This window comes from Thermobia domestica, unplaced genomic scaffold, assembly GCF_964235325.1.
Source record: "Thermobia domestica unplaced genomic scaffold, izTheDome1.hap1.1 HAP1_SCAFFOLD_581, whole genome shotgun sequence".
In the NCBI taxonomy this organism is placed as follows: Eukaryota; Metazoa; Arthropoda; class Insecta; order Zygentoma; family Lepismatidae; genus Thermobia; species Thermobia domestica.
The window spans coordinates 36256-58309 of NW_027656291.1; the positions used below are offsets into that span (position 1 = coordinate 36256).

Here is a 22054-nt window from a genome sequence, read left to right on the forward strand (position 1 = left end):
GAGGGTGAAAAAGTAGTGTGACCGACTTAGCAATGACTGAAACATAAAATAGAAAAGCGAATAAAAACAAATGCCTTTTGAGTTATGTGGAATAAAGTTTCTTCTAGCCAGTAAGGAAGAATAGGATCTGGTGCATTCATTGAATACCTGAAAAAAATCGTTTATCAAAATAGAAGGAAACACACTTATCGTTGTGGCAACTACGAACTTCTGTTTACCTCAGCCCGCCTCAGCAAGTGCTTTCTATCCGGTCCGCGCTCCGTAACCAAACTCAACGCTGCCTGCTAGCGAAAATTTCATTCTTCAGTATCGTTGAGTTTATTGCAGAAAGCAATGGCAGATACGGCATCAGCACCTGCAGCCCCGGCACAGGCTTCTCCTAAGAAGTCTGCAAAGCCTAAGAAACCAAAAACAACACCTTCTCATCCAAGAACATCAGAAATGGTGAACAACGCCATCAAGAATTTGAAGGAAAGGGGAGGAAGTTCACTGCAAGCTATTAAGAAATACATCTCTCAGAACTACAAAGTGGATGCCGAGAAGCTTGCTCCATTTATCAAGAAATACTTGAGAAGTGCAGTTGCTTCTGGGTCTTTGGTTCAGACCAAGGGAAAAGGTGCATCTGGATCGTTTAAGCTTAGTGCTTCATCGCTGAAGGAGAAGCCTGAAGGTGGATCTTCAACCAAGGCGAAACGATCAGCATCAAAGGAGAAGAAGCCTGCGAAAAAGCCAGCAGCTAAACGTCCCAAGAAGACTGGTGAAAAGAAAAAGGCTGCTGCTCCCAAACCTAAGAAATCACCATCTAAAGTGAAGAAGGCAAAAACTCCCAAGAAGCCAAAGGCCCCGAAGCCAAAGAAGGCTACAGCAAAACCGAAAAGTGCTAAGAAGGCTGCACCAAAGAAGAAGTAAATGTGTCAGTAAATCATCTGACATTTTAAAACGGCTCTTTTTAGAGCCATCAAATACTTTGAGAAGAGTAAAATTGTGCTTTTCCTATCATTATCACATGTTCATTCATAGCAATGTATAGTATACACGCAAGGGACTTTGAGTTTTCTTTTTAACCGAAGCACTTCTTGATGTAAGTGCTTTATAACAGAGGGGAATTGAGGGTGGGGAAAGAAAGCTTTCACGGGTGTCAAGAATGGTGTACTCGAAAAAAAATGGGGAACACATTACGTAATGTCAATTTGTGATCACTTACTTTTTCCTTGTTCCTATCTTCAAGTAGCGAAACAGTACAGAAAACGCACTTAATGCATTTGTTAGAAAAACTTTTGCAGGCTGACTGGGTTCGATTCTCGGTGGGAGCTCAAATGTTTCGCATTGCACGTTAATAAGTAGGTCCACGTTTGAAACAGCCTTGCTGCTGAAAGGGACACTAAACTAAAATCAACTCTTTTCAAGGCTGGGGTGAAAGAAATGTTCGAACTTATTACAACTCGTGAAAGTGAAGTAGACTATGTTTCAATTTAACGTCGTACTATTATGATTTTTATGATAAAGGAGACGGGTGATTACGCCTAATGAATGATGGAAATACTGGTGTAATGAGAAAGTGTTAGGAAAAGGGAACACGCTAATAACCACGGATACCGTCTTATAATTCGTAATATTGCTATAAAGAAAAATAGTAACACCAGCAGAAATGTAGGTGTACAATTGAACTGATGTTAAGTACAAACAGACACTTAAAGAAAGTTTAGTTTAACGTTTGCATTCAACAGCAGCGACCTCTGACAAAATAATATTACTTTTGCTACCTTGGAAGAAGTACATATTTCGCCTGCGAGTTCTATCAGATTAATAACGTTGAGAAGGGCAAACAGTGGTTGAATCGAAGTTAAGTTATGCAACATATGGCAAAATCGAACCCTTGACCACATAAAACGAAGATAATCAATCGGTAAACATAGGGGAAAACTAAAGAATATACTTGAAAGATAGGATGATATACGAAACGACAGGAAAACGAAGGTAGATGTATTAACTATGCAACATACGGCGTGAGAATTTAAAAAAAAAAGATAACAAGTATGGACAAGATCCTTGTTAGGATAACAGCATCTCTAAGTAGTGTATTGGTCCTAAAAAGGACCGTTTTTGAACTCAGTGCCAGAACTTCAAACTTAAGCACGTTCCCCACGGATGCGGCGAGCAAGCTGAATGTCCTTAGGCATGATTGTGACTCTCTTTGCGTGAATAGCACACAAGTTGGTGTCTTCGAAAAGCCCTACAAGGTAAGCTTCACTTGCCTCCTGTAAAGCCATGACAGCTGAGCTTTGGAAGCGAAGATCTGTCTTGAAATCTTGTGCAATTTCTCGGACGAGTCGTTGGAAGGGCAGCTTGCGGATGAGCAATTCAGTGCTCTTCTGGTAACGACGAATTTCTCGGAGAGCCACAGTACCAGGCCTGTAACGATGGGGCTTTTTCACTCCACCGGTAGCTGGAGCACTCTTTCTTGCAGCTTTGGTGGCAAGCTGCTTTCGAGGAGCTTTGCCTCCAGTAGATTTCCTAGCTGTCTGCTTGGTACGTGCCATTGCAACTGTCACGACTTGTTTCAAATAATTGCGCGCTGATATAGGCATAGGCATAGGCATAGTCTGTTTACCATCAGAAGATGGAAGGATATATTAGCTATTAGCTACTTCATCCAGAGAAAATATTAATAAATTGATGTGATGAGTTGGTAGCAGCGATGATAAGCGCACAACTGGTCTCAACAAGTCTTAACACGAAGGCATAGGCATAGGCATAGGCATAGGCATAGTCTGTTTACCATCAGAAGATGGAAGGATATATTAGCTATTAGCTACTTCATCCAGAGAAAATATTAATAAATTGATGTGATGAGTTGGTAGCAGCGATGATAAGCGCACAACTGGTCTCAACAAGTCTTAACACGAAGGCTTCTGTTCTTGGGTCTGCTGATTGTGTGCTTCCGATGTTGAGTGAAGCCGATGCATAAGTGCGTCCATCAGGTAGATGGTCCTGTTCGTGGTCCTGTACTTGGCCGTTGAAAGTCTTCTTATCTTCTTGGTTGGAGCTTTTGATCTTCTATCTTCTTCTCTTTGTGAATCCGTGAAGAGTGCCGAAGAGAGAAGTTTTCGGCATTGAGTTCAAAAACATTGTGTGTGTGTTAATGTAGGTGGGATGATTTATGTGATGTGAGAAGAATTAGATGTGTTGTTTTTCTGTGGAAATGGGGATAAATTTTTATGAGTGATATAGATATTGCCATGAGTGGTTGTGAGAATATTTAACTGTTTTCGAAAAATTTGTCTGGTGGCTTGAGAAATGGCCTGATGGAGTGTTTTTTGTTTCGGGGGTTCTGTTACTATTGCAAGTATTGATGCTACCCATTTCATGATGGAATTTGTGGCTCGTTCTATTGCTTCGTTAATTTGGTCTTGAAAATCTGAATTTGGAGTGGTCTGTTGCTGGTCGGGTTCTTCTGCTTCTTCATCTTCTGGAATTGTGGAGGTCTGGTGGTGATCCTTGCAAGGGCCAGTTTCTGGTAGTGGTGGGAATTCTGTTGTATTCAAAATGTTTGGGATGATTTGTCTTCTTTCTGTGAAGTGTGGCCTCTTGGGGCAGTCACTGCTTCCTGTGCGGTGTCCTATTGTCTTACAGGTGGCGCAGAACATTCGGTTAATTGGTCTTCCACAAGGTGAAGTGTGACTATCGCCACAACGAAAACAGACTCTACTCTGCGTACAGAGATGGGTTAGATGGTCGTATTTGTAACAATTGTAACATGGTGTAGGTCGTGCCGCCGATCTTGATGCCTCAACTCGATGTTTCTTGTTGTTAATGATGATACCCTTCGCAATTAAGCTGCTAATGGTTTCTGTATTTGAAGAGAAAAGCCTTATTAGCGGAAGTCTTAAGTCAAGTTATATAAAGAGCAAAACCGTTAAATCAAGCTATTTCTCATTGGATAAAGTCAGTCGAAAAGGACAGTTCTCATTGGCTTAGACACGTTTTGTGTTTTTCCTCCGTGCTTTCCCTGCATGATCGAAGGAACAAAACCACGAGTCTTGGGCTGCTTGGGCTTGTATTTCTCGTGTGTGGTGAGCGAAGCAGTAACATATCGAAATGACAGGACGTGGAAAAGGAGGCAAGGGTCTTGGCAAAGGAGGTGCCAAGCGCCACCGTAAAGTTCTTCGTGACAACATCCAGGGTATCACCAAACCCGCTATTAGGCGTCTTGCTCGCCGTGGTGGTGTGAAGCGTATCTCTGGTCTCATTTATGAAGAGACCCGAGGAGTATTGAAAGTATTCCTGGAGAACGTAATCAGAGATGCTGTTACATACACAGAACACGCCAAGAGGAAGACAGTGACAGCTATGGATGTTGTGTATGCCTTGAAGAGGCAAGGAAGAACCCTGTACGGTTTCGGAGGTTAAGTTGGGGTTCCTCCTATTTTGGATATAAAATTGGCATAAACGGCTCTTTTCAGAGCCAACAAATTTATATAAAGGGAAAGATTTACTTTGTGCGATTTTCTGTTAGATTATAAGAATTCGTGTAACTACATTAAAGCCTTTTGATGCACACTAAATTACAGACGTAGAGAGATTAATTTGAGAAAATCATACGTTTTTTTTTACATTATGTACGTTCATGTATACGTATTCATATCATGTAGCAGTATTAATGCTGGAGAAGGGGTTCTGGTTGGAAATTGGCGATTTGTTGGAAGTAGCGAGCATGAGAGATGCGAAACGCAAGTCGGAATTTCTGTTCTGACAGTAGGATGTACGTATAGAGGCTTATACAACTTCTATACTGTGCTGTGAGGGGCGAATAATGCGTTAGAAACCTGAATCTTGTCCTTTATCTTGTTTACGTGGTCTTGGGTTCGATTTCTTTCTTTTGCGGTAGTGTCTATTGTGATTTACATGTAAATTAATGACACTTCGTAGCGGGTTACTAAAATAAAGAGTAATACAAATATGAGATGTAGGTTAATGCATTGTATACTTCACATTATTTACTAAAGAAAGGCAGTAGTTACAAGAAACCTAGGCTCGCTCGTTGGGCACAGTAGCAAATGAGTTCTGAGATCAGAGAATAAGAGTAGTTGCGTATTACAAACCATATACATATAACACATATCACACAAATATGAATATCGACCTTGCAAAGAATAAATCGTACTTAAGTGTGCATTTAATGTCATTACTATGTTGCAAAAGAAATTTAGGAAAGTTTTCTGATCCGCTCTGTTCATGATGTCATTGGGGCATAGTAATGAACAATAATAAATGTCGAGAACATATTGAACAGAGTAATTTCAGCCAAGCCAACGCAAGAGAGAAACATGAGTGCTTTAAGAATGTTGGAAATTCCTTTGTCTAGCATGAAGTACATGAGAATATGTGGTATGAGGTTTTCTTCCATTGCTGAGAATCTGGGCTCGACTGTCCTGTCCTCTGGGTAATATGAGCCCGATGTACGCAAATATCAAAAAAATGTAGCTAGCGACAATACAAAAGGTAATGATCTTATAATTAATAATGTAGTGGGAACTAAGCACATCGCTGTTTGGAGTATTCTAAAGTTAGTGTGACTTCCTATGGGCTTCAATTACGATCGACGACTACACATATACTAATTAATCGAATAGCAGCGAGAATTTCGAATGAAACTAAGCAACTATCTCAGACACTTTTGATGAGTCTGTATATCGAAAACAATTCATTTCAATCGTAAATCTCCTCTATAAAGGGGTTTGTGGCCCTCATAAGGGCCGATTTGTATGAGATATAGGTCTTACATTTATGCCTTCTTCTCAGTTTTCTTGGGCAGAAGTACAGCTTGAATGTTGGGCAAAACACCACCCTGAGCGATTGTAACTCCAGACAACAACTTGTTTAATTCCTCGTCGTTACGGATAGCTAACTGCAGATGACGTGGAATAATCCTAGTCTTCTTGTTGTCACGAGCAGCGTTGCCTGCCAACTCAAGAACTTCAGCTGCCAGGTATTCCATGACTGCAGCCAAATACACGGGAGCGCCAGCACCAACTCGTTCGGCATAGTTACCCTTTCGCAAAAGACGATGGATTCTGCCTACTGGGAATTGAAGGCCAGCCCTGCTGGAGCGGGACTTGCTCTTTCCCTTGACTTTTCCACCTTTGCCGCGACCAGACATTGTTCAATATTCTTTCGTAATAAGATGAGAGGAAAAATTGCGGCCTCCCATGAATCAAGTCAGTTTTGTTACTACTTCAAGCGTGCACCCGAGTGCATCAAATGAAAAGCAAGGCAGTTGGCGCGAATTGAAACACGTACTGTAATTTAAATGAAGTCGATAAATCGGCGGACACATCTAATTTTGCTGAACGAGTGAGTCATCATGCCACCAAAAACTAGCGGAAAGGCTGCAAAGAAGGCTGGTAAAGCCCAAAAGAATATCTCCAAGGGAGATAAGAAGAAGAAGAGGAGGAGGAAGGAGAGCTATGCCATTTACATCTACAAAGTTTTGAAGCAAGTGCATCCTGACACTGGCATATCTAGCAAAGCTATGAGTATCATGAACAGCTTTGTTAATGACATCTTCGAGCGTATTGCTGCTGAAGCTTCTCGTTTGGCCCATTACAATAAGCGGTCAACTATCACCAGCCGGGAAATCCAAACAGCTGTGCGCCTTCTTTTGCCTGGTGAACTTGCCAAGCACGCTGTAAGTGAGGGTACGAAGGCTGTTACCAAGTACACAAGCTCTAAGTAAAAATCTTCTTCAAGATTTTTCATTTCAAACGGTCCTTGTCAGGACCAACACATTATTCGAAAGAGTTAAATCACGAAATTTGCTTCATTCTGTTATGTAGAAACACGTTGAAATCCAATTTCTATATGCTGTTAGTAAAAAAGTAAAGCACATAGCGGAGATGTGTCGTGCTTGTATACGAAAGGCATTTACTCGCCGGAGATCTACACTTAGTCATAATAATTTACTTTTAAAAAGTGGTAATACATTCCGTGTTAAGTATAGTAGTAGGTGCACACGGATCGGAAATCAGGTTATTTTAATGTGCCGTGCAAATAAACAGGCTGTTAGTGTAAGAAATAGTGGGTATAACGCTTAGAATATCGATTAATCGCTATGAAATAATGTTGATAAATTATCTCTTGAAAGTACTATAAAATTAATGTTTCTAGTATTTTCGTACTTGAAGGATAATGAAATTTGAAAAAGAGATGCCAACAGCACCTGGTGTTCCCAGGCGGTCACCCATCCAAGTACTGACCAGGCCCGATGCTGCTTGACTTCGGTGATCGGACGAGAACCGGTATATTCAGCATGGTATGGCCGTTGGCGAATGCATATGGCTTCGAGTGAGTTATTGTAGCTACGTAGGTTTGTCGGTGAATACTCAAAAAGACCAGCGCGTGGAAAGCGTTGCTAATTGTTTTAAGTAATGCATGATTACGAAATTATCGTGGTGAACGATGTGAGAATATTCGTCTTTGTGAAAAACAAAATTAGAAAAAGTATACCAACAGCACCTGGTGTTCCCAGGCGGTCACCCATCCAAGTACTGACCAGGCCCGATGCTGCTTGACTTCGGTGATCGGACGAGAACCGGTATATTCAGCATGGTATGGCCGTTGGCAACTACCTTTTCTTCAATGTCCTGTTAAGGAAGTATGTTTTAAGTAAGAATTGACATTATTAACTATAAAGGCAAGCATATTAACGTCGTTAACATTACTTGGAATATACTAATATTCGAATAAATATTTGAATGTTCGAATGATGAGTGATTCGGATGTTCATAGTGCCACTGTGTCCTATCGAGTTTACTATCACGAACCACGTATGAAATTGTATATAAATAAATAAAAATAAATCCTTTATTAAGTATTGATTACAGGAAAAAGGCAAACTTACATTCTTTAATGTACACAATGAAATGTATGAAAGATATTTTTAAGATATGTTTCACTTACCCTTTATAACGCAAGGTAGTTTTCAGTGTAGCATTCTCTTCAGCTGCGAGATAACGTAAGGCAGATGATCATTCAGTCGTGAAGCACTAAAATGTAATATACATTTTAACTATTATCGATAAGAATTATTTACTGCAGGGATGCAAATAAAGTGAGGCAAATTAGTAAATAAAAACCGATACTGTAACTGATAATATAATTAGTTGTATCTGTATTAGTTGTATATACAGTAATCGCACGATTATCCGCGGAGTTGGATGTTGGCATAATCGCGCATAATCAGCAGTATGAGCAGAAAAGGGAAATGAAATGAAATATTTAGATTTACGTCGCATACTTATACCGGTTACGCTAAAGGAGACGGTGATGATGAGTACTGAATGAAGAAAGTGGGAGGAAACGGGAGAAACCCGAGAAAACCCATGAGCACGGTCTTTATGCACGACAAAGTTCACACGGCACGAGCTGGGATTGAATCAGGGACCCCAAGCACCGGAGGCCAAAAAACGGACAAAAAGTCTTTCGTGCAACTTTCGTTTTCGGTAAAAAGTTTACACATAATTTAGAAAGAGTAGTTTTCTGGTCTTTTTATTTCACAAGTTGGTTCATGTCTATATTTTTTACATGCATAAAAAATTTTTCAACTCCCTTGCTTATTTCCTGTTAAAGACCTCTACCTCTGATTGTATTTTTTGCACATATTCTTATTGTTTTCAGACAACATTTCTAAAAGCGTAATTTATCGTCAGCAAGAAAAGAAAAGGAAAGCCTCGGATAGTGGAATGTGTACTGTATATATATATATATATATATATATATATATATATATATATATACGTATTAGTATATAGTTTTATTTTATACGTCTCCTATTATTACACAATGTGCAGATATTGTCAAAGCGCAAGTAAATATGTATAACTCCCCGTTCTGCACTTAATAACTTGAAAGAAGTTCGGGGAAGGTAGTGTAACAGAAAGTGCAAACAGAAATGAGGGTTTAAAGGCATTTAATATTATTCCGTAGTAGTATGATTTTTTGTAAAAAAAAAAATATATATATATATATATATATATATATCTAAACATACATATTCAATGATATAGTAAGAGGTTAGCAGCACTGATAGAACTGCAGAAAGTACAAAACCGTTAATAAGAAAGAGAGAGAGATGGTGGCCGCTTTTGTGCTTTTCATTGGCTAATTCCGAATTGCGCGCGAATACGTACGAGATTTCTTTCTTTTTCCTCTTCGCAGCCCAGATGTTGCCAATTAGAAGTTTTTAGTACTACATTTGTATGAAAATGTTGCCTTTAAGAAATGTGGTTTGCATACAGAGAAAAGAGCAAAATGAATATTTACCTTAGTGGGCATGAAAAAAGACGAAACATTTTGCAAGATGGACACACGAACTTCCTTAATGCAGGCGTTCAGTACATTATTGTAAAGAAAAAAACACTAAAAAGAATTACTTCAATATCCCTAGCAACATTCAACAATTCATAGAGAAAAATCTTTATTTTGAGAACAATGGAAAACTATGTAATTGTAGATAACTACTAAATTTAATGATTAAGGAAAACGTTTAGGCCCGGCCCTTCAGAAAGAAAGTGCACAGAATATTCTCTCATGGAAGCAATTGCAAAATCAACATTTTGTTTGCAGTTATAATTAGAGGATCTATATACAGGGTGTTCGAAAAAGAATGTATCCTCTTGAAAGAAAATATTCTCTGGGCCCCTAATCCTTTATATACCGAAAGGAAGTTTGTATAGCATTTTTTCTTACCTTCGTTAGAAGAATTGAAAGTGACTACTATCGTGACACGGGAGATATTTAATCGATAGTCGAATTACTCACATACTCGAATGAACACGTCTCTTGTAAGGAGAGGAAAGGCTTCTGTGATCCGCTATCGCAGCTGTGTCATATCTGCAGAGAATGTTAGGACACAAACGTGATCTTTGAGAGCCTCGTGAAAAGAAGTCGCATAGTATCATGTGTGGAGACATCGGGGCCATCTGAAGAACGCTTCATCATTAGGACCAAGGGCGAGTTACGAAACACTCTGGGATATATTTATTAACATAACTTCTCGTCATTCTGCAAGTGTGGTGGAGCTCCATCCTATTGGAAAAGGAAACCTCGGGAGCCCTCTTCATGTGTAGGTATCGTTCACATCTGAAGCATGTGAAGATAGATTACTGTACTATCGTGTACCTAAAATCATTTTCTACGAATACGAACATGTCTACACTGAAGGCAGTGCAGCTCTTTTTCTCTTTTTTTTGGTCATGTATTGTAACGCGGGGCAATGCACACAATAACATGTAATGTTGTGTATCATCATAAAGGGCCAGGGCGATGATTGGATCTTGATGGACGTGGAGAACTGATAGGTGATGTGAGTGGTATTGTGATCTATGGTTGTATGTTTACTGATGAATGCATAAGGAGAGGTGAAGGGGTTGCCTTTTTTTTTATGTCGATCGGGAGGGAAGCGATTGGGAAACTTTTGACTTTGTTTTTCAACCGAATATATTGATTGAATAGGTCGCCGACAATTTTACGGGGCGTCACGTCGTTGCCTTTTTCATGTCGATCGCGAGCGAAGCGAGCGTTTTTTTTTTTTTTTTTTTTTTTTTTTTTTTTTTTTTTTACCGACAATATGTATTGAATCGGTTGCCAACACCTTTAGGGGCGCGTCACGTCCTTCTTTCTGTGCTGATCGCGAGCGAAGCGAGCGCGAAATTTTTGACTTTTTTTTTTTTTTTTTTTTTTTTTTTACCCACAATATTTATTCAATCGGTCGCCAACACTTTTAGGGGTGCGTCACGTCCTCTTTTCTCTGCTGATCGCGAGCGAAGCGAGCGCGAAATTTTGACCTTTTTTTCTCTTTTTAATTCTTTTTTTTCTTTAAGAAAAAATATTGATTTCATAGGTCGCGAACATTTTTACGGGATGCAACATCGTTTATTTGTTTTTCCAACCGTCTTTCTGTCTTGAGCCCCCGCCAAGTTAACTTTATGGTGGACAAAAACTATGTGCGGTGGGTTACCGCGGGGTTCTCCCGTTTCCTCCCACTTTCTTCATTCCACCACCATTTCAATCATTTCTCATAATCAGCGCCTCTTTTAGCCTAAGCGGCATAACGTGGGACGTAAAACAAAGATTTCCTTTAGTTGCTTTCTGTCTTGATTACGAGCGCGAAATTTTTTACTTTTTTTTTCTTTCTTTTGATATTATTCATTTAATAGGACGGCAACACCTTTACGGGCCGCCGCGTCGTCGTTTACACTTCTTCAGCCCATATTCTTTCTGCTTGTTCGTTTTCCGGCATCTTGTTATCACCGCCCGCGGCAATGCCTATGTCTTTCATCGCTTTTTGAAGCAAATCTTTAATAAATATGCACTCTCACATTTGTACTAATATGCATACCACAGTGGATAGACTGTAACTAGGAAAGCAGAAGCCTGCATATCATATTATTTAACAGTTGAAAGTGAACTGTCATTTTAAGTTTGATTTTGATCAGATGAGTGCAGTTCAACTCGTCGACAATTGTGAAGATTCTCGAGGTTAGGGACCATCCATTTTGTGCTTTGTAATGAAAATGGCTGCAGCCAAACTTCTCTGATCTGAATGAAACTTGGCATGATGATACATCTTGACCTGCTCTACAAGTTTATTTAGTATTTTCCGTTGCGCAGGCTTTTGCTTCTCCAGGTTCTCCCATGGAACTGAGAAACGTATTCAGTCGAACTTCTGCGGTAAGTCAGTATATCATCCTGAGAAGTTTGATCGAGATAGCAGAGGTTCGACTATTCGTTTTTCAATTCCATGTGATATTACAACACGGTGAACTAAATTTATATAGAAACACTTTGATTTTGTTTTGTTTTTTGCTAGCATTAAACTGAGAAAATGTTATTCAATAGACAGAGAACACCACTCAAAGAAAAGTACATCATAAGAATATATATATGGTTGCTGTGGTTCTCGGTTTAATTTGCTAGTTAAGAAACTTGCTCTAAATAAGTACATCTTACAGGTGAAAAACTAAGCCAGGCGATAGAATTAAATATAAAGTTATACACTTTTATTTTACGTTTACTAGTGTTGGGTTACTACTGTAAAATAAGTCAGTATATATGAAAGATAACTGTATTAGGTACTATTTTCCACCGGCGGTGTATTCTTGCATAGTGTACTTAATGTTTACAAGCGGGGCGCTACTAGTATGGATGCATGACAAGTGCTATTGAAACTCGAAAACTAACTGGTTTCCACTACCCTTGCTTATACGTATACCCGCGTCGCCTTCGCTCCTGTTCACTTTGGACGCACATTCTTGCTATCGCTCAGGCCCCCAGCTTTCTCCTGTTTTGGCTCCCTTAAATAGTATTCGTGCTTTTTATTGGCCACCTGGCAAAGCACTTGTAATGATTTTACACCAGTAACTCTAAAATACATGTGTATTACTTTATTTAATTCTGTCGTCTGCAGAATTTTTTTTTTTTTCGTACAAATATGCCTTTTCATGCAGAACACTGAATTTTGCCTGTAAATTTTTGAGAATATGCTGTGACGAAACTTGAGCACCGTTCTTCTTTTCTTTCTTATCACGAGTCTTCTTTAGCCTAATGAGCACAATCATCACACGATAACGACTATTCTTTTCATTTAACTTGTAAACAAGTTGAACTAATAATAATAATTGATGTACAAAGGAGAAGTGTCCTACATATTTGAGGTAAAAAATAAAATAAATATACTTCTACTTCATCCGTGTTTACAAAAGTTAAATGTTATCGATTTACAAAAAATGGTCACCTATCCACACACTGACCAGGCTCGACACTGCTTGACCATACATATTAAAACATCGGTCCCACTGAATACACAAGTAGTAAGCACATTCACATAAAAATAATTAGGATTACAGTATATAAAATGCGTTAATTAAAATAGCAAATGCCTTACCTTATCACAGGCGATCCAAAGCCACTGCACATCATCTGCTACGCACACTATATTCCTCCAATATTTCACTCACTTCCTATATCACGCAACAGAAAATATTAATAAAATTCACTTAGCAACATTTTCATTTTTAATCAACAATACGTATAACAATTAAGAATAAAATTAATTGTGAGCACATTGTTATAATTAGAATACTGTTTTTATTCGTTTACAAATATGGGATTAATATAGAGCTGGCAGCAACAATATATACAACTCATCCTGTATGTATCGTAAATCCTAACTTGAGAAGACATCTCTGACGCAAACAATGAGACAAGAAATCAAATACTATATCCGACACATTTGGGGTTTATTGAACTTCAATGTTGGAAGATACCACCTTGTCGGTAGTACAAATGTAATATCCTTACAACACGCGGAACTTTTGCCAGGCATATCTAGGAATTTGGGAAGATTAATTGATATCCTTAATGTGCAATGTATGATTATGACGCATTGTTATGTACACGCAGACGGAACCAGGACAATCTATAGATGACATTTGCACTGTGTTTGGACAATTTGTTCGCAGAAAATAACCGTTTTTGTCTATGAATACTTGAGAACATGGAAGGTATGAGATATACATTTTATGCGCAAATATTATAATACAAATCATTGTTAGTTTGGTGGATGCGTGAAAGAAAGAAAAGGAGTAGATTTTTGCAGACGTCCGGATATAAAGCGAGAACTGAGAATACGCATCTATAACATCTATTTTCTTTGTGTTAATGATATCGATGAACTAAACGGGGAAACTAAAATACAACTGTTTGCAGTATAATTCGAAGTATAGTCAAGTGCAGAGGCGTACTCACGGGGTGTCCACCGGGTGCGGACTCCTCGCAAAAGTTCCTAAGTGAACATACATTTGCAGACTTTCTCATTAAATGTAGTTATTAACAGGGAAAATATTGATGTATCATCAATATAAATCTGATCTTACACTTCATCTGTACTCTGTCTGTATCATGTTTTTGTGAAAAAGTAAGTGGAATATTTATCGTGTTTTCGAATGCAGAATAATAGTATATAGACATAGTGGCTTGTAGTATTGGAACCTTGCCCCCCGAAGCTTGGATCCCTTAGAAGAAAAAAAAATGCATGCGCGCCTGGTGAAATGGTTAACGAATTCAGTTCACTCGATGAATCGACAGATAGTAATACACATTTCGACAGATCGACAGCATTCGACAGATACAGACATATGAAAGTAGCACAAGAATTAGGCGAAAGTCCGTGCGTTTCCTCAATTCACGTAGGAAACAACAGAAAATATCAACTACCATAAAATAATCCGTATATATATTTAATTTATTTGGAATAAAATAAATATAGAAACAACCTGTTCATACATAACTACGGTAAGTGCGTTAATTGCTAACGTAAGAACAAATATGAAACAAGGCACAAAATAAAAAAGAAAAATAAAGTTAAAGGGAATAAATATTTAGGCTTGATTGTCATTCGTATTAAGAAGCTGGGTAATAAAATGTTAAAATCTACAGAAAATTATGAAATTAAATCAGGATTTGAAATAAAAGTCTATACATTGGAAGTAGGCCAGGGAGTTTGCAAGGCAGATGTGTGCGACACGCGTTACTTTATAGATTCCCTTCATTGAACTATAGTAAGCAGTACGAAGATGGTACTTTGCGTATAATCACAGGAAGGATTGAAGTTAATTACCATGGTAATATAATTATTTATTGATAAGTATTTCCATGTTAAATTATGAAAATTATAAGCACAAGGAGGGTGAAAAAGTAGTGTGACCGACTTAGCAATGACTGAAACATAAAATAGAAAAGCGAATAAAAACAAATGCCTTTTGAGTTATGTGGAATAAAGTTTCTTCTAGCCAGTAAGGAAGAATAGGATCTGGTGCATTCATTGAATACCTGAAAAAAATCGTTTATCAAAATAGAAGGAAACACACTTATCGTTGTGGCAACTACGAACTTCTGTTTACCTCAGCCCGCCTCAGCAAGTGCTTTCTATCCGGTCCGCGCTCCGTAACCAAACTCAACGCTGCCTGCTAGCGAAAATTTCATTCTTCAGTATCGTTGAGTTTATTGCAGAAAGCAATGGCAGATACGGCATCAGCACCTGCAGCCCCGGCACAGGCTTCTCCTAAGAAGTCTGCAAAGCCTAAGAAACCAAAAACAACACCTTCTCATCCAAGAACATCAGAAATGGTGAACAACGCCATCAAGAATTTGAAGGAAAGGGGAGGAAGTTCACTGCAAGCTATTAAGAAATACATCTCTCAGAACTACAAAGTGGATGCCGAGAAGCTTGCTCCATTTATCAAGAAATACTTGAGAAGTGCAGTTGCTTCTGGGTCTTTGGTTCAGACCAAGGGAAAAGGTGCATCTGGATCGTTTAAGCTTAGTGCTTCATCGCTGAAGGAGAAGCCTGAAGGTGGATCTTCAACCAAGGCGAAACGATCAGCATCAAAGGAGAAGAAGCCTGCGAAAAAGCCAGCAGCTAAACGTCCCAAGAAGACTGGTGAAAAGAAAAAGGCTGCTGCTCCCAAACCTAAGAAATCACCATCTAAAGTGAAGAAGGCAAAAACTCCCAAGAAGCCAAAGGCCCCGAAGCCAAAGAAGGCTACAGCAAAACCGAAAAGTGCTAAGAAGGCTGCACCAAAGAAGAAGTAAATGTGTCAGTAAATCATCTGACATTTTAAAACGGCTCTTTTTAGAGCCATCAAATACTTTGAGAAGAGTAAAATTGTGCTTTTCCTATCATTATCACATGTTCATTCATAGCAATGTATAGTATACACGCAAGGGACTTTGAGTTTTCTTTTTAACCGAAGCACTTCTTGATGTAAGTGCTTTATAACAGAGGGGAATTGAGGGTGGGGAAAGAAAGCTTTCACGGGTGTCAAGAATGGTGTACTCGAAAAAAAATGGGGAACACATTACGTAATGTCAATTTGTGATCACTTACTTTTTCCTTGTTCCTATCTTCAAGTAGCGAAACAGTACAGAAAACGCACTTAATGCATTTGTTAGAAAAACTTTTGCAGGCTGACTGGGTTCGATTCTCGGTGGGAGCTCAAATGTTTCGCATTGCACGTTAATAAGTAGGTCCACGTTTGAAACAGCCTTGCTGCTGAAAGGGACACTAAACTAAAATCAACTCTTTTCAAGGCTGGGGTGAAAGAAATGTTCGAACTTATTACAACTCGTGAAAGTGAAGTAGACTATGTTTCAATTTAACGTCGTACTATTATGATTTTTATGATAAAGGAGACGGGTGATTACGCCTAATGAATGATGGAAATACTGGTGTAATGAGAAAGTGTTAGGAAAAGGGAACACGCTAATAACCACGGATACCGTCTTATAATTCGTAATATTGCTATAAAGAAAAATAGTAACACCAGCAGAAATGTAGGTGTACAATTGAACTGATGTTAAGTACAAACAGACACTTAAAGAAAGTTTAGTTTAACGTTTGCATTCAACAGCAGCGACCTCTGACAAAATAATATTACTTTTGCTACCTTGGAAGAAGTACATATTTCGCCTGCGAGTTCTATCAGATTAATAACGTTGAGAAGGGCAAACAGTGGTTGAATCGAAGTTAAGTTATGCAACATATGGCAAAATCGAACCCTTGACCACATAAAACGAAGATAATCAATCGGTAAACATAGGGGAAAACTAAAGAATATACTTGAAAGATAGGATGATATACGAAACGACAGGAAAACGAAGGTAGATGTATTAACTATGCAACATACGGCGTGAGAATTTAAAAAAAAAAGATAACAAGTATGGACAAGATCCTTGTTAGGATAACAGCATCTCTAAGTAGTGTATTGGTCCTAAAAAGGACCGTTTTTGAACTCAGTGCCAGAACTTCAAACTTAAGCACGTTCCCCACGGATGCGGCGAGCAAGCTGAATGTCCTTAGGCATGATTGTGACTCTCTTTGCGTGAATAGCACACAAGTTGGTGTCTTCGAAAAGCCCTACAAGGTAAGCTTCACTTGCCTCCTGTAAAGCCATGACAGCTGAGCTTTGGAAGCGAAGATCTGTCTTGAAATCTTGTGCAATTTCTCGGACGAGTCGTTGGAAGGGCAGCTTGCGGATGAGCAATTCAGTGCTCTTCTGGTAACGACGAATTTCTCGGAGAGCCACAGTACCAGGCCTGTAACGATGGGGCTTTTTCACTCCACCGGTAGCTGGAGCACTCTTTCTTGCAGCTTTGGTGGCAAGCTGCTTTCGAGGAGCTTTGCCTCCAGTAGATTTCCTAGCTGTCTGCTTGGTACGTGCCATTGCAACTGTCACGACTTGTTTCAAATAATTGCGCGCTCAAAGTCAAAGTCAAAGTCAAAGTCTGTTTTCCCAGAATGGGAGGGACGTCTAGCCAGTAGGGCTACTTTGTCCATGGTGTTATTTGTGTTTTGTTTGTGGTGCTAATCAGAGGGCCTAGGAATTGGGTATGTGAAAAGGAGTTGGGATTAAAGGTATCGGATTTCTACTGGAAGCTAGCGTTGTTTATTTATCTTTCTTCTTGATCTTCCCTGTGGAACAGCTTGGCCGTAATCCAGTGTTGAGGCGCTCGTAAGCTCCGCCATTGAGTCCAAAAACTTTTTTTTTTTTTTTTTTTTTTTTTTTTTTAATATATATATATGGTTTGGTTTAGTTTTTAGCGATGTTTGCTAGTGTTTCGATAATGGTTTTGGGGTTTTCTGTATTTGGTATTGTTGCGTAGTGTTCTTTGAAGAAATTTGATTCAATCAATCTATTGGCGAACTTTCTGTTTAGATACGATATGAACTCGTTGAGCTTTTTGAGTTTATATATTTGATATGCCTCATCTGTCTGTGTTTCTCCCATCGTTATTCTTATCCAGTACCTTTCCGTACGTTTCAGTCTTTCGACGTCTTGGTTAGTGAAGAGTGGGGAGCCGTAGGTGAGATTAGATCTTATAATCGTTTTGTAGATTCTTGAGTTAACCTGAGCTGAGTTGTTGGCGTTTTTCAGAATTGGTTTAAGTAAATGCATAATTTTAATTGCCTTACTTTTTAGTTTCTTAGTATGTTGGTGTAGACTCAGTCTGTTGTTGAACGTGATTCCTAGGTAGGTGGCATTGTTTTGAGGCTTGATCCGTACGTTGTTGACTTTAATGGTTCTGTTTTTATTTTTCCTGGTGCCTTTGGCTGTTGGGTATAATATGAGTAGCTGAGTCTTGGCAGAGTTCATCTCCAGATGCCACTCTTTACACCACTTGGAGAAACTGTCTGCTTGTTTTTCTAGCTTAGTTAGAATGTTCTTGGTGATGCGGGATGTGGTCCAGTAGGCCGTGTCATCTGCGTATAATGCCAGCTGAGTGTTATCGTTTTTTGGAGTGTCGTTAACATACACGATGTATAAGAGTGGTGCAAGAGTGGATCCCTGAGGAACGCCTCTCTCTATGGGAATGGGGTTCGACAGCTTATCTTGGAATTTAAGTCTTGTTTCCCGGTTTTTAAGGAAGAAGTAGATCCATCGTATTATTGTTGTTGGGAGGTTGAGGTTTGTCAGCTTATACAAGAGCCCCTCGTGCCACACAGTGTCAAATGCACTGCTCAGGTCAAAGAACATGGCTCCTAATTTGTACTTCCGTTTGAAGGCTTCCTGAGCGTCATTGAATATTCTTATGGTGTGCTGGATTGTGTTATATGTTGGCCTGAATCCTGCCTGGTGCTTATTGAGTTGTTTACTCTCGGCCATGTATTGGTGGATCCTGTTTACTATTATCTTCTCTATGAGCTTAGAGAAGGTGGGTGTGAGAGTAATAGGTCTATAACTATTGGATAGTGTGGGTGGTTTCCCTGGCTTCAGGATTAGTATAGTGTGCGCTTGCTTCCACGCTGTTGGTATATATCCAGTGGCTAGAGTGGCGTTGTATAGGTCTGTGAGTTTGCGGGTGAGAGTTTCCGGGGATTTCTTGATATGGAGAGCGGTGATCCTATCCGGACCTGGAGCAGTGCATTTTTTCTTTCTAAGAACATTAATTACTTCTTCATGTGTGATATCTTTTAGTAGTATGTTGTGATCTCCTGGGTGATTGTCGAGCTTGTCAGCCTCTATCAGGTTTTGGTGGTGGTTAATAATATTGGTAATGAGATGTGCTCGGTTTTCTATGTCTCTTTGTTGTGCTGTTGCGTTGTTGGCTCGAGCATATTTTCTCCTCATAATGTCTTCGAAATACTGTAGTTTATCATTTACAGTTGGTAAGTCTCTGTTGTCTATCTTGTGCGGGTTGGGGTTTGCTGTGCGGCGGCTGTACCTCATTTTGATGGTTTTCCAGAACTTTCTTGGATTACTTCTTTGTAATGCCTCGAGGTGACTACATATTCTGTTTATTTTTGATTCATTGTGTCTGATGATGTCTTCTTTTATTTCCCGTTGTAGCCTATTAATAGCGTTTTTTGTGTTTGGGTTTGGGTGGATCTTATGTATCCGATGAAGTTCTCTTTTCTCTTTGATTTTGATTATGATGTCTTCTGGAAGCCTTTCTTCCTGGGGGTTGATGCAAGATTTTGGAATGTGTTCTTCTATAGCTGCTTGTACTGCTTCGGTGAGACGTTGATTAGCTGCTTCTATTGATTCCGGGGTTGCGTCTATTTGTAAGTTGATTATTTGGTCACTAATTGTGTTCCTGAAGTCTTCCCAGTTCGTTTTGTCATATCTATATATTGTTTTTGTGTTTATTACTTCCATGTGCGTCCCATGTATTGTGAAAGGGATTATGGCATGGTCCGACCCGGTGGCGAAGTCGGGAGCATGGCACTCGGTTTTTGGTAGCATTTGGGGTGACGTGAGAATTTTGTCGGGCTTGGTGTCTATTTCGTTAATTCTGCGTGCTTTCCTGGTAGGTCCAGGAATTCTGGCATTCATCCATGTGGTCATGGCTAGATATTCGATTAACTTTCTTCCATTGTTGTTGGTAATGGGGTCTTCTATTAGCTGGTGCTGGCTGTTTATGTCCGAGGCTACGATAATTCTTCTGAACTGGGAGAGGTAGTTTAGGATAGGGAAGGAGTTTTCAACGTTTAGGTTTGGTGAGTTATATAGTGTGGCTAGGTAGAAAGGATTTTCTGTGTGGATTTGGATCAGGATGGGGGTTTGGGAGTCACATTTGATATCTGGAGGTATAGGATATTCCGTGTAGTTGATGCCCTGTTTTATTAATATGGCCGTGCCACCATTAGCTTTTATTGCCTGTGTTTTATCGTGTCGGACTGTATTGTAGCCTGGAATGTGAAGTGAGTTGTTCTTCCGGAGCATTGTTTCATTTAGTATTATAATGTGGATGTTGTGGTCCCTTGCGTATTGTGTTAGTTCTGCAGTTTTTTGGCGAGCCCCCTCGATGTTGAAGAGCATCATTCGGAGCTTACTGCTGATCTTCTCCTTTTTATTGTTCATCATCAGATGGATCTGGTGAGTTTGTGAAGCCATCTTTGTTATAGTGGGGTTTCTGTTTTTTGTTTCTGTGGTAGTACTGTTTTCCAACGTACAAAAAGCCTTCTCTGGAAGTCATAATGTTTATTTTTTCGCTGAATATATCTTCTGTTGTTCTTCTAAGTATGTCTATCAGTTCCTTGGGCTTATCTTTGTGAATTAGAGTGAGGGTGCTACTCACCCATGTAAGAATGTTGTCTTGAAGTTGCAGTATCTTGTTTTTTAGATCCTCCATTGTATCCTCCAGTGTAGTATGTTCTGGTGGCGTTTCGTCATCTATGGGTTCTGTGTGTTCTTCATTATTACTGGTTTCCTTGTTGAGGTCTTGCTGGTTAGGCAGTGTAATAACTTTCTTTATTTGGTGGTCTTCATTCTGGTATGGCCTTGCAGGGCAGTTGCTACTTCCGGTTCTGTGTCCTTTAGCTGTGCATGTTGCGCAGAATGACTTCGTGGCCTCTGAGTTGCATGTTCTTGGTGAGTGTTTCTTCCCGCATTTGTAGCACGTGACCTCGTTGTTGCATCTGGTTGCGTGGTGGCCGTATGAGAAACATCGTGTGCATGGTGTAGGGCGTCCAGTGGTTTTCGAGTTCTCTACTTTATATCTTGCTATCCCAATATTTATTCCGTTGGTAATAAGTGAGTTTATGGTCTCTGGGTCTCTAGAGAAAATCCTCAGAAGTGGGATCGGCCCTCTATCAGATTTCATTCGTGTAACATTGGTGAATTGTATTCGTTGTTCCATCATATCTTCTTTAATTTCTGCGATGTCTAAGTGAACAGGGACTCCTCGGACTACGCATGTAAAAGTGGCTTGTGGCGTCTGTGGTGGCAGGTTGGTTCGTTTTGTGTAGTCATTAGTGTTCCATTGAGCATTGGCCCCAAAGTCCGTCACTGTAAATCCATCCAGAAACTTAGTCTTGTCTTCTTTAGTATTGAAGATTAGTTTCACACCGTTGTTTCTATTGAGGTTGTATATAGTGGCTTTGATGGCTGGTTTAATTTCTGCAAACTTTTTCTTTAGTGTTATTGGGTTCGTCTTTCGAGGGTCTGGGTTGAAAATAGCAATAGAGAAGATCCTTCGTTCATGTGAATTGTGTACATTGTTTTGCTTGCTTTGTGGTCTCTGTTGGCTGCTGAGTTCGTTTGTCTCGTTGTCGCCTGTGCTAGATGGTCCTTCTCTCGGGTGGAGGGATTTCGTGTTTTTCTTCGTTGGGTTGAGTGTGTTTCCTCTGGTCTCCTCTTGTGGTACTGAGTTTTCTATGTGATTGTCATGTATCATCAGCTCGCTGGTCTTTCTCCCATCTTGGTTGCCGATTGCTGTGGGGCGGATCCGCGCCTGAGTTGTTATAGGCATGTCCCTGTAGCTGCAGTTGTATTCACTTCTGGTGTTCGTGCGTCTTGTTTTATTGGTAGGTGAATGGGCGAGATGCGATGGTGAGCTAGGAGATTTCAAGGCTTCCGAGTAACTGGAGTTAGGTGATCCCGTTGTAGGAGAGAAAGTAGCGTCTGGTGGCAGATCGTCATCCGACGGCGGGTCTCGTTCCGGTGTAGGTTGCATGTTCCTCTCCGGTGTAGTCTGTGCGGGATTTCGTTGTTTT

General features: G+C 39.7%; 2 non-coding genes across 2 annotated transcripts; both read right to left on the reverse strand.

Moving 5' to 3' along the window:
* Positions 1-7207: 7207 nt before the first annotated feature.
* LOC145677064 (5S ribosomal RNA) lies at positions 7208-7326 on the reverse strand. The gene has a single exon (XR_014129610.1). It is a non-coding gene; the product is annotated as a 5S ribosomal RNA (ribosomal RNA).
* A 177-nt stretch (positions 7327-7503) lies between these two features.
* Positions 7504-7622, reverse strand: LOC145677061 (5S ribosomal RNA). Its single transcript, XR_014129607.1, has one exon. It is a non-coding gene; the product is annotated as a 5S ribosomal RNA (ribosomal RNA).
* Between the last annotated feature and the right edge of the window lie 14432 nt (positions 7623-22054).